The 11,477-nt window shown below is 38.8% G+C and overlaps 1 protein-coding gene across 1 annotated transcript in view; it reads right to left on the reverse strand.

Moving 5' to 3' along the window:
- Window positions 1-3,031, reverse strand: part of LOC133634930 (BMP/retinoic acid-inducible neural-specific protein 3-like) — a 261,185-nt gene extending 258,154 nt beyond the window's left edge. Inside the window, exon 1 of the mRNA XM_062027587.1 lies at window positions 2,456-3,031. The gene's annotated coding sequence lies outside the window, so the exon portion shown is untranslated. The remainder of the gene's footprint in view (window positions 1-2,455) is intronic.
- Between the last annotated feature and the right edge of the window lie 8,446 nt (window positions 3,032-11,477).

Below are 11,477 nucleotides of genomic sequence, written 5' to 3' on the forward strand. Positions count from 1 at the left end.
TTTAAAGGACCTTATCTTCACCATACCTGGTTGTCCAAATTAGGCATAATAATTAGGGATGTCCGATAATGGCTTTTTGACGATATCCGATATTGTCCAACTCTTTAATTACCGATACTGATATCAACCGATACCGATATCAACCGATATATACAGTTGTGGAATTAACACATTCTTATGCCTAATTTGGACAACCAGGTATGGTGAAGATAAGGTACTTTTAAAAAAATTAATAAAATAAAATAAGATAAATAAATTAAAAACAGAAAGTAATACAATATAAAAACAGTTACATAAAAACTAGTAATTAATGAAAATTAGTAAAATTAACTGTTAAAGGTTAGTACTATTAGTGCAGTGGTTCTCAAATGGGGGTACGTGTACCCCTGGGGGTACTTGAAGGTATGCCAAGGGGTACGTGAGATTTTTTTTAAATATTCTAAAAATAGCAACAATTCAAAAATCCTTTATAAATATAAATAAAAAATATTTTGTTCCAAATAGTTCAAGAAAGACCACTACAAATGAGCAATATTTTGCACTGTTATACAATTTAATAAATCAGAAACTGATGACGTAGTGCTGTATTTGACTTCTTTATCTCTTTTTTTCAACCAAAAATTCTTTGCTCTGATTAGGAGGTACTTGAATTAAAAAAAAAATCACAGGGGGTACATCACTGAAAAAAGGTTGAGAACCACTGTATTAGTGGACCAGCAGCACGCACGATCATGTGTGCTTACGGACTGTATCCCTTGCAGACTGTATTGATCTATATGAATATATAATGTAGGAACCAGAATATAATTAACAGAAAGAAACAACCCTTTTGTGTGAATGAGTGTGAATGAGTGTAAATGGGGGAGGGAGGTTTTTTGGGTTGGTGCACTAATTGTAAGTGTATCTTGTGTTTTTTATGTTGATTTCATTAAAAAATAAAATAAAATAAAAAAACGATACTAACAAAACCGATACCGATAATTTCCAATATTACATTTTAACGCATCTCTAATAATAATGTGTTAATTCCACGACTGTATATATCGGTATCGGTTGATATCGGTATCTGTAATTAAGAGTTGGACAATATCGGAATATCGGATATCGGCAAAAAGCCATTATCGGACATCCCTAGACCAGGGGTCACCAACGCGGTGCCCGCGGGCACCAAGTAGCCCGTAAGGACCAGATGAGTAGCCCGCTGGCCTGTTTTAAAAATAGCTCAAATAGCAGCACTTACCAGTGAGCTGCCTCTATTTTTTAAATTTTATTTATTTACTAGCAAGCTGGTCTCGCTTTGCTCGACATTTTTAATTCTAAGAGAGACAAAACTCAAACAGAATTTGAAAATCCAAGAAAATATTTTAAAGATTTGGTCTTCACTTGTTTAAATATATTCATTAATTGTTTTACTTTGCTTCTTATAACTTTCAGAAAGACAATTTTAGAGAAAAAATACAAACACATATACCTTTTTAAATCAATGTTCAAGTAAAAAAAATAGTTTTATTGTAAAGAATAATAAATACATTTTATTTTAATTCTTAATTTTAGCTTCTGTTTTTTCGATTAAGAATATTTGTGAAATATTTCTTCAAATTTATTATGATTAAAATTCAAAAAAATTATTATGGCAAATCTAGAAAATATGTAGAATCAAATTTGAATCTTATTTCAAAGTCTTTTGAATTTCTTTTAAAATGTTTGTTCTGAAAAATCTAGAAGAAATAATGATTTGTCTTTGTTAGAAATATAGCTTCGTCCAATTTGTTATATATTCTAACAAAGTGTAGATTGGATTTTTAACCTATTTAAAACATGTCATCAAAATTCTAAAATTAATCTTAATCAGGAAAAATTACTAATGATGTTCCATAAATTATTTTTTTAATTTTTTCAAAAAGATTCGAATTAGCTAGTTTTTCTCTTCTTTTTTTCGGTTGAATTTTGAATTGTAAAGAGTCGAAATTGAAGATAAACTATGTTTCAAAATTTAATTGTCATTTTTTTCGTGTTTTCTCTTCTTTTAAACCGTTCAATTAAGTGTAAATATCATTAATTAGTAATAATAACATATAGTTAAAGGTAAATTGAGCAATTTGGCTATTTCTGGCAATTTATTTAAGTGTGTATCAAACTGGTAGCCCTTCGCATTAATCAGTACCCAAAAAGTAGCTCTTGATTTCAAAAAGGTTGGTGACCCCTGCCCTAGACAGTATAAATAACGACAAATAAAGATAGAATACTATTAAGTGTAAAAAAAAACTAAAAAAAACATTATGATTTGTGCATATTCAGATTGCGCTTGATCTATTTTTAAACAAACAAAACCATCTGAAGTTGTCTTTATTTTTAAGTTATCATGCCGTGATTCTAACAGCTTGGCCCACTTGAGAGTAGATTTTTTCTCTCCAAATGAGTTTGACCCCCCCTGATTTAAAGTGATGTCCGTTACCTTTTATTGTGGAAGCGCGGTGGTCCGTGACTTGACCAAAAATTGGTCTCGATAAAATCCTCTGGTCGAAATGTGAACTTGTGAGTATATTCCAGGCGCGGTCAGTGCGACGTTACAAAAAAAAGTACTTTTTAACACATTTTTAACCGACACGATGTCGAAGAAGCGCGCCCTTGAGATAGTTCAAGCTGGTCACAGCACGGTCCTTCTTTTTTTTCCTCCCGCTCCGTCTTTACTTCTTCTTCTTTGACGTCCAAACTGGAACTGAAACTGGAAAGCATCCGATGTTTAGCGGATTTAGTCCCTTAAATGAAGGAGTCCATGCAGGTTGACCTTCTTTTTAAAAATGCTTCCGTCAGATTTCCGGGCGGTTGTTTGGCACCGTGGCGAGCACACGGAGAGACGCCGAGACTGTCCGCTCCGTCCGCGCACTGAAGGTGAGAATGGCTTTAACGCTACCGGCGTCCTCTCCCTCCCTCCTTCAACACGCAGACGCATTTATTTTTTTTATTTTATTTTTTTTTATTCCAGCGGCGAAGAAGACTCCTGGTTGGCTCGGACGTATAATGGGAGGAAGTGAGAGTGGGAGGTGTTGAGAAGCAGCCACATACATTTAGGCGGTACACGGTCAGAGAAAGTAAGTCATGTCTTTTTTCCCCCCCCCTAGGGACAATTGTACACTGCAAATTATTTGCCACTTATTGAAAATTGTATTTCTAGATATATCCATAGCAGGGGTCACCAACCCTTTTGAAACCAAGAGCTACTTCTTGGGTACTGATTAACGCGAAGGGCTACCAGTAGGGATGATGTTTGATAAGAAATTATCGAGTTCGAGTCTATTATCGAATCCTCTTATCGAACCGATTCCTTATCGATTCTCTTATCGAGTCCAGATATGTTGTTGTATATGGAAAAGAACACACAATATTTGGTTTAACAAAAGCTCACTTTTATTATATAAGAAAAAAATTAAATCTAATAAATAAATAAATATTGACTGTTGCCCCCCTAAAAAAATATAAAATAAATAAATATTGACTGTTGTTACCCAAAGTATATTAAGTGGGATTTTTCAGAAAAACAAATATATACATCCATCCATTTCCTACCGCTTATTCCCTTCGGGGTCGCGGGGGGCGCTGGAGCCCATCTCAGCTACAATCGGGCGGAAGGCTGGGTACACCCTGGACAAGTCGCCACCTCATCGCAGGGCCAACACAGATAGACGGACAACATTCACACTCACATTCACACACTAGGGCCAATTTAGTGTTGCCAATCAACCTATCCCCAGGTGCATGTCTTTGGAGGTGGGAGGAAGCCGGAGTACCCGGAGGGAACCCATGCAGTCACGGGGAGAACATGCAAACTCCACACAGAAAGATCCCGAGGCCGGGATTGAACTCACGACTACTCAGGACCTTCGTATTGTGAGGCAGACGCACTAACCCCTCTTCCACCGTGCTGCCCCTCAAATATATACAGTAACACAAAAACAACCTGTCTCTGTGATCACTATAGGTCAGACCTGGGCAAATTAAGGCCACATGCGGCCCGTTAAGCTTTTCAATCTGGCCCGCCGGACATTCCCAAATATTTTTTTTAAGATTTTTAAGATGGAAAACGTAGCTGCCATTATGATGTGCAGTGATGTTTTCTAATGACCGCAAGTCTTGAACTATACAAAGTATTTCAATGGTTGGAATCTGCGCTTTTGGATGATATACCAGTTACTATGGTAATTTAATTAGTTACTATGGTCATCTAATTAGTTACTATGGTCATCTAATTAGTTACTATGGTAATCTACGTCACAGCAGCTCAGACGAGGCACCAAGCAGTGTGGGTAGGAAGCGTTTCCACAGACGCGGAAGGAGATTTTCACAACAAAGTTCTAAAGCTTAGTGATATATCAGATATATCAGATTGTAGGTGGGTTTATTTAGTACCCTTCGCGTTCATATTTCACTGGTTGTTGCATTTTTGTCGCGTTTCACTCGATTGTAAAATATGTCTATCGAAAGGGGGTGTGACATTCATATTTTGTCAATATTCGGTGTTTTATCGTTCATAGAAAAATGTAAAATTTCATTACGTTTTTTAAGGCGGTCTGTCATAACGTTTTTAGCATTCAATCAGAGATTATTGTGAGGTTTTGTATTAGTGTTACTAAAAATAGATATACCGGCCCCCAGACACATTTTTTTCTCTAAATGTGGCCCCCGAGTCAAAATAATTGCCCAGGCCTGCTATAGGTGTATAAATAATAATATAGTGTTAAATAAAATCAGTCCCTTGGGCACAAAACTGAAAATAATACAGCTCTCCAAAAAGTGCACTTCTGCTGCTATTTGACATAACTGTTTGTTATGATGCTTTGACATTTTTACACTTTATTTCTTTATTGAAAGAAAATTATATGAAGAGAAAAGTTGTTTGCAAATGTGGTTACAATGCTAAAAAATGAAAAGTTAAAGCTAAAAAAAGAAATACACTTTATTGAGTTAACATTATTTCTTTATAGGGGGAAAGATGTGATGTTATGAGCTAGGCTAGGAATATAACAACTACACTACCCAGCATGCAACGGGAGTGACGAGCATGCGCGGTAGCCCCGAAAAGTGTTGTTGCATGTCGTCACGTAAGAATGAGGTTATGAGCACGCTGTGAAAGTAAACGTCAAGAACTCAGCCAACACGCCTCGTCTGCATTATTTATAATTAGACAGACAACACATATACAGTGTGATTTTGTTTTGTTTACAAGGAAAGAAAAACAAAAGTTAAAAAAGGGAGATCATGTAATTTATGTTGTGTATATATATATATGTATGTGCTGCGGTTGCTTTAAGAACGTTGCGACAGCTGCCGTAAAGGAGGTGCGTTGCTAGCCTGGTTGCTATGTTTCCGGTTGGTCGTAAAAGTGTTCGTCATGTGTTTGTACTCTGCTCAAATCTCTCAGTAAAGTTATTCATTGGATTATACCTTTTGTTTTGAACTTTATTACACCTTGGAGCGCGGTCCATTGTTTTTCCTGCTTTCGGTATCTGCGCCTAATGACTGAGCTACGTGACGTCATTTCTTGTGATGTCCCACGGGGTATTTCTGGTCGGGACGGGAGTCGTTCCGAGGGATTCGAATAAAGAACCAACTCTTTTTCTTTACTATAGTGGTCTCGATAACGGGTACCAGTTCTCAAAAATGGATTCGAGTCCGAGGACTCGGTTCTTTTCTTATCGAACAACCGGGAAAACCGGTTTTGAGTATCATCCCTAGCTACCAGTTTGATAAACACTTAAATAAATTGCCAGAAATAGCCAATTTACTCAATTTACCTTCAACTCTGTTATTATTAATAATTAATGATATTTACACTTAATTGAACGGTTTAAAAGAGGATAAAACACGAAAAAAATGACAATTAAATTTTGAAACATAGTTTATCTTCAATTTCGACTCTTTAAAATTCAAAATTCAACCGAAAAAAAGAAGAGAAAAACTAGCTAATTCGAATCCTTTTGAAAAAATTAAAAAAAGAATTTATGGAACATCATTAGTAATTTTTCCTGATTAAGATTAATTTTAGAATTTTGATGACATGTTTTAAATAGGTTAAAATCCAATCTGCCCTTTGTTAGAATAAATAACAAATTGGACCAAGCTATATTTCTAACAAAGACAAATCATTATTTCTTCTAGATTTTCCAGAACAAAAATTGTAAAAGAAATTCAAAAGACTTTGAAATAAGATTTAAATTTAATTCTACAGATTTTCTAGATTTGCTAGAATAATTTTTTTGAATTTTAATCATAATAAGTTTGAAGAAATATTTCACAAATATTCTTCGTCGAAAAAACAGAAGCTAAAATGAAGAATTAAATTAAAATGTATTTATTATTCTTTACAATAAAAAAAATAAATTTACTTGAACAATGATTTAAATTGTCAGGAAAGAAGAGGAAGGAATTTAAAAGGTAAAAAGGTATATTTGTTTAAAAATCCTAAAATCATTTTAAGGTTGTATTTTTTCTCTAAAATTGTCTTTCTGAAAGTTATAAGAAGCAAAGTAAAAAAATTAATGAATTTATTTAAACAAGTGAAGACCAAGTCTTTAAAATATTTTCTTGGATTTTCAAATTCTATTTGAGTTTTGTCTCTCTTAGAATTAAAAATGTCGGGCAAAGCGAGACCAGCTTGCTAGTAAATAAATACAATTTAAAAAATAGAGGCAGCTCACTGGTAAGTGCTGCTATTTGAGCTATTTTTAGAACAGGCCAGCGGGCTACTCATCTGGTCCTTACGGGCTACCTGGTGCCCGCGGGCACCGCGTTGGTGACCCCTGATCTATAGTTTTAAGAACGATTTACTCATTTCTTTGTCATTGACTTTACATCAGCGGTGCCCAAACTACGGCCCGCGGGCCGAATATGGCCCGCCAGCGTCCAAAATGTCCGAAGTAAAAAAAATGTTTTATTTTTTTAATTAATTTTTCTATTATTATTACAAGCGGCCGAAATGAGTTTCCTCCGCCGGGTGGCGGAGCTCTCCCTGAGAGATAGGCTGAGAAGCTCGGCTATCCGGAGGGAGCTCAAAGTAAAGCCGCTGCTTCTCCACATCGAGAGGAGCCAGATGAGGTGGTTCAGGCATCTGGTCAGGATGCCACCCGAACGCCTCCTTCCCTGCTTAGGCTCCTGCCCCCGCGACCCGACCTCGGATAAGCGGAAGAAGTTGGATGGATTTCAAATCTGTCCTTTCTTCTTTTTTTTTTTTTTCTTTTTTTTTTTTTTTAATAATGTCCTGCCCAGCTTCTCAGGCAAATCATATAGTAGATGTAGATGCCCATATCGGCTGTTCAGATTTACTTTACAAAAGAGAAGTGTAGGATACTTCTCTTGTTGCCTTATTTGTATTTTGACTTTATTAAATGTATTTATATTATCATTTGATGCAGCCGGGCCGGAGCAGGAGGGGATAGAAAGAGAAAAAAAAGGAAGACAGAGGGGGGAATTGTGGGGACAAGAGGGGGATTAGACAGAGAGACAAAAACAACAACAGCAAACACAACAACAACAACAACAACAGAGCAACATCAGCAAATACGACATGTACAAATATGATGGTAAAAGTAATAGCAAAAATAGCGAAAATAAAAAATAATACAGAAATGACAATGAGCATTATTACACTAAAAATGGAGCAATATGAATACCAATAGAAATAGTGCTATTGATAATAAACAATACCAATACTTTACCTTTATAATCAACAATACAATTGTTCAAATGCAACAATACATATACGTAATGATAACTTGAGATACGAAAGAATGCAGAAAAATGGAGGGGAAGAAAGAGAAGCAACCTACATTAACCTTGTAGATTGTTATAGTACTATAGGTTAAGCTTTGTCAGTGTGCCATGTGTTATACCCAGTTTACCCTAGGGCAACAACGTTAATATATGTTTGATGAAACGTGATTATGTGCATATGTCTGCATATGTACTTGTATATGTACAGTATGTGTATATCTGTGTTTGTACAGTGAATGTATATGTACAGTATGTGTATATGTGTGCTTGTACAGTGAATTTATATGTACAGTATGTGTATATGTGTGCTTGTACAGTGAATTTATATGTACAGTATGTGTATATATGTGTTTGTACAGTGAATGTATATGTATAGAATGTGTATGTGTGTATCTGTCCTTTCTAAGCTCTGCCATCGGGGAGGAGCTCAAAGTAAAGCCGCTGCTCCTCCACAACGACAGGAGCCAGATGAGGTGGTTCGGGCATCTCAATCAATCAATCAAAGTTTAAAGGCCTACTGAAATGACTTTTTTTTATTCAAACGGGGATAGCAGATCCATTCTATGTGTCATACTTGATCATTTCGCGATATTGCCATATTTTTGCTGAAAGGATTTAGTAGAGAACAACGACGATGAAGTTCGCAACTTTTGATCTTTGATAAAAAAAGCCTTGCCCCTACCAGAAGTAGCGTGACGTAGTCAGTTGTTCACCTCCTCATATTTTCCTATTGTTTTCAACGCAGCTAGAGCGATTCGGACCGAGAAAGCGACGATTACCCTATTAATTTGAGCGAGGATGAAAGATTTGTGGATGAGGAACGTTAGAGTGATGGACTAGAATGCAGTGAAAGACATATCTTTTTTCGCTCTGACCGTAACATAGGTACAAGCTGGCTCATTGGATTCCACACTCTCTCCTTTTTCTATTGTGGATCACGGATTTGTATTTTAAACCACCTCGGATACTATATCCTCTTGAAAATGAGAGTCGAGAACGCGAAATGGACATTCACAGTGACTTTTATCTCCACGACAATACATTGACGAAGCTCTTTAGCTACTGAGCTAACGTGATAGCATCTGGCTCAAATGCAGATAGAAACTAAATAAATAAATCCCTGACTGGAAGGATAGACAGAAGATCAACAATACTATTAAATCATGTACATGTAACTACACGGTTAATAATTCTCAGCCTGGCAAAGCTTAACAATGCTGTTGCTAACGACGCTGAAGCTAACTTAGCAACTTAGCAACCGGACCTCACAGAGCTATGATAAAAACATTAGCGCTCCACCTACGCCAGCCAGCCCTCATCTGCTCATCAACACCCATGCTCACCTGCGTTCCAGCGATCGACGGCGCGACGAAGGACTTCACCCGATCACAGATGCGGTTGGCGGCTAGCATCGGTTGGTGGCTAGCATTGGCTAGCGCGTCTGCTATCCAAGTAAGTCCTCTTGTTGTGTTGCTACAGCCAGTCGCTAATACACCGATCCCACCTACAACTTTCTTCTTTGCAATCTCCATTGTTCATTAAACAAATTGCAAAAGATTCACCAACACTGATGTCCAGAATACTGTGGAATTATGAAATGAAAACAAAGCTTTTTGTATTGGCCTCAATGGGGAAGCCATACCTCTGTTCTACTGGCTACATCACGCGCATACGTCATATCCAAAGGAGTTTTTCAACCGGAAGTTTAGCAGGAAATTTAAAATTGCACTTTATAAGTAAACCCGGCCGTATTTGCATGTGTTGCAATGTTAAGATTTCATCATTGATATATAAACTATCAGACTGCGTGGTCGGTAGTCGTGGGTTTCAGTAGGCCTTTAAGTTAAAGTACCAATGATTGTCACACACACACGAGGTGTGGCGAAATTATTCTCAGAATTTGACCCATCACTCTTGATCACCCCCTGGGAGGTGAGGGGAGCAGTGGGCAGCAGCTGTGGCCACGCCCGGGAATCATTTTGGTTTACTTTTAAAGCCCTAAATCACAAGTGTCTCTAAGGGCTGCACAAGCCATGACGACATCCTCGGCTCAGATCCCACATCAGGGCAAGAAAAAAACTAAACCCAATGGGATGACAATGAGAAACCTTGGAGGGGACCCCCCCCCCCCCCGGAGATCATCTTGAGTGGAGACAGGTCAACAGCACAGAGATGTCCCCAACTGATGCACAGATGAGTGGTCCGCCCTGGGTCCCGACTTTGGACAGCTAGGAGGAAGGACGAAGGAGAGGGGGGCAGAGCAGAAAAGAAACAGCAGATCAACGAGTCTAAAAGGGGGGTCTATTTAAAGGCTAGAGTATACAAATTAGTTTTAAGATGGGACTTAAATCTGGTCAGGATGCCACCCGAACGCATCCCTAGGAAGGTGTTTAGGGCACGTACGACCGGTAGGAGGCCACGGGGAAGACCCAGGACACGTTGGGAAGACTATGTCTCCCGGCTGGCCTGGGAACGCCTCGGGATCCCCCGGGAAGAGCTGGACGAAGTGGCAGGGGAGAGGGAAGTCTGGGCTTCCCTGCTTAGGCTGCTGCCCCCGCGACCCGACCTCGGATAAGTGGAAGAAGATGGATAGATTTTAAATCTGTCCTTTCTAAGCTCTGTCATCCGGGAGGAGCTCAAAGTAAAGCCGCTGCTCCTCCACATCGACAGGAGCCAGATGAGATGGTTCGGGCATTCCAATCAATCAATCAAAGTTAAAGTTAAAGTATCAATGATTGTCACACACACACGAGGTGTGGCAAAATTATTCTCAGAATTTGAGCCATCACCCCCTGGGAGGTGAGGGGAGCAGTGAGCAGCAGCGGTGGCCGCGTCCGGGAATCATTTTGGTCTACTTGTATGTCTCCCGGCTGGCCTGGGAACGCCTCGGGATCCCCCGGGAAGAGCTGGACGAAGTGGCTGGGGAGAGGAAAGTCTGGGTTTCCCTGCTTAGGTTGCTGCCCCCGCGACCCGACCTCGGATAAGCGGAAGAAAATGGATGGATGGATGGATGGATGTATGGCTCTAAATCACAAGTGTCTCAAAGGGCTGCACAAGCCACAACGACATCCTCTGCTCAGATCCCACATCAGGGCAAGAAAAAAAACTCAAACCAATGGGATAGCAATGAGAATCCATGGAGGGGACGGCAGATTTTGGGACCCCCTCCCCTGGGCGACCGGTGCAATTGACGTCGAGTAAATCCCACTTTCTTTATTTTAATGTACATGTTGGGTGTCCCATTCAGTAAAAAATTGTAAAATTATATTCCGTTTTTTTGAGGTGGTCTGTCATAACTTTTTTAGAACTCTATCGGACATTGTGACTTTTGGTATTAGTGTCCCTGGGACCCAAACACACATACTGTACAGCAGATTTTTTGCAGCTGAGATAGGCTCCAGCACCCCCCGCGACCTCAAAAAGGGACAAGCGGTAGAAAATGGATGGATGGATGTGTATATATCATTTATATACATATAAACATTGGCTCCCCCAGACACATTTTTTCTCTCAATGTGGCACCCGATTAAAAATATTTGCCCAGCTCTGTGCTAATTTCTAGATACTCTAGGATGTCTTATAAAGTAAAATGAACTAGCTGCATTGACGGATCATTTCACAAGTTTTTAGTATTGGGGGACGGCGTGGCTCGTGTGGTAGAGCGGTCGTGCCAGCAACTTGAGGGTTCCCGGCTCGATCCCGGCTTCCGC

This window comes from Entelurus aequoreus, linkage group LG19 (assembly GCF_033978785.1).
Source record: "Entelurus aequoreus isolate RoL-2023_Sb linkage group LG19, RoL_Eaeq_v1.1, whole genome shotgun sequence".
Taxonomy (NCBI): domain Eukaryota; kingdom Metazoa; phylum Chordata; class Actinopteri; order Syngnathiformes; family Syngnathidae; genus Entelurus; species Entelurus aequoreus.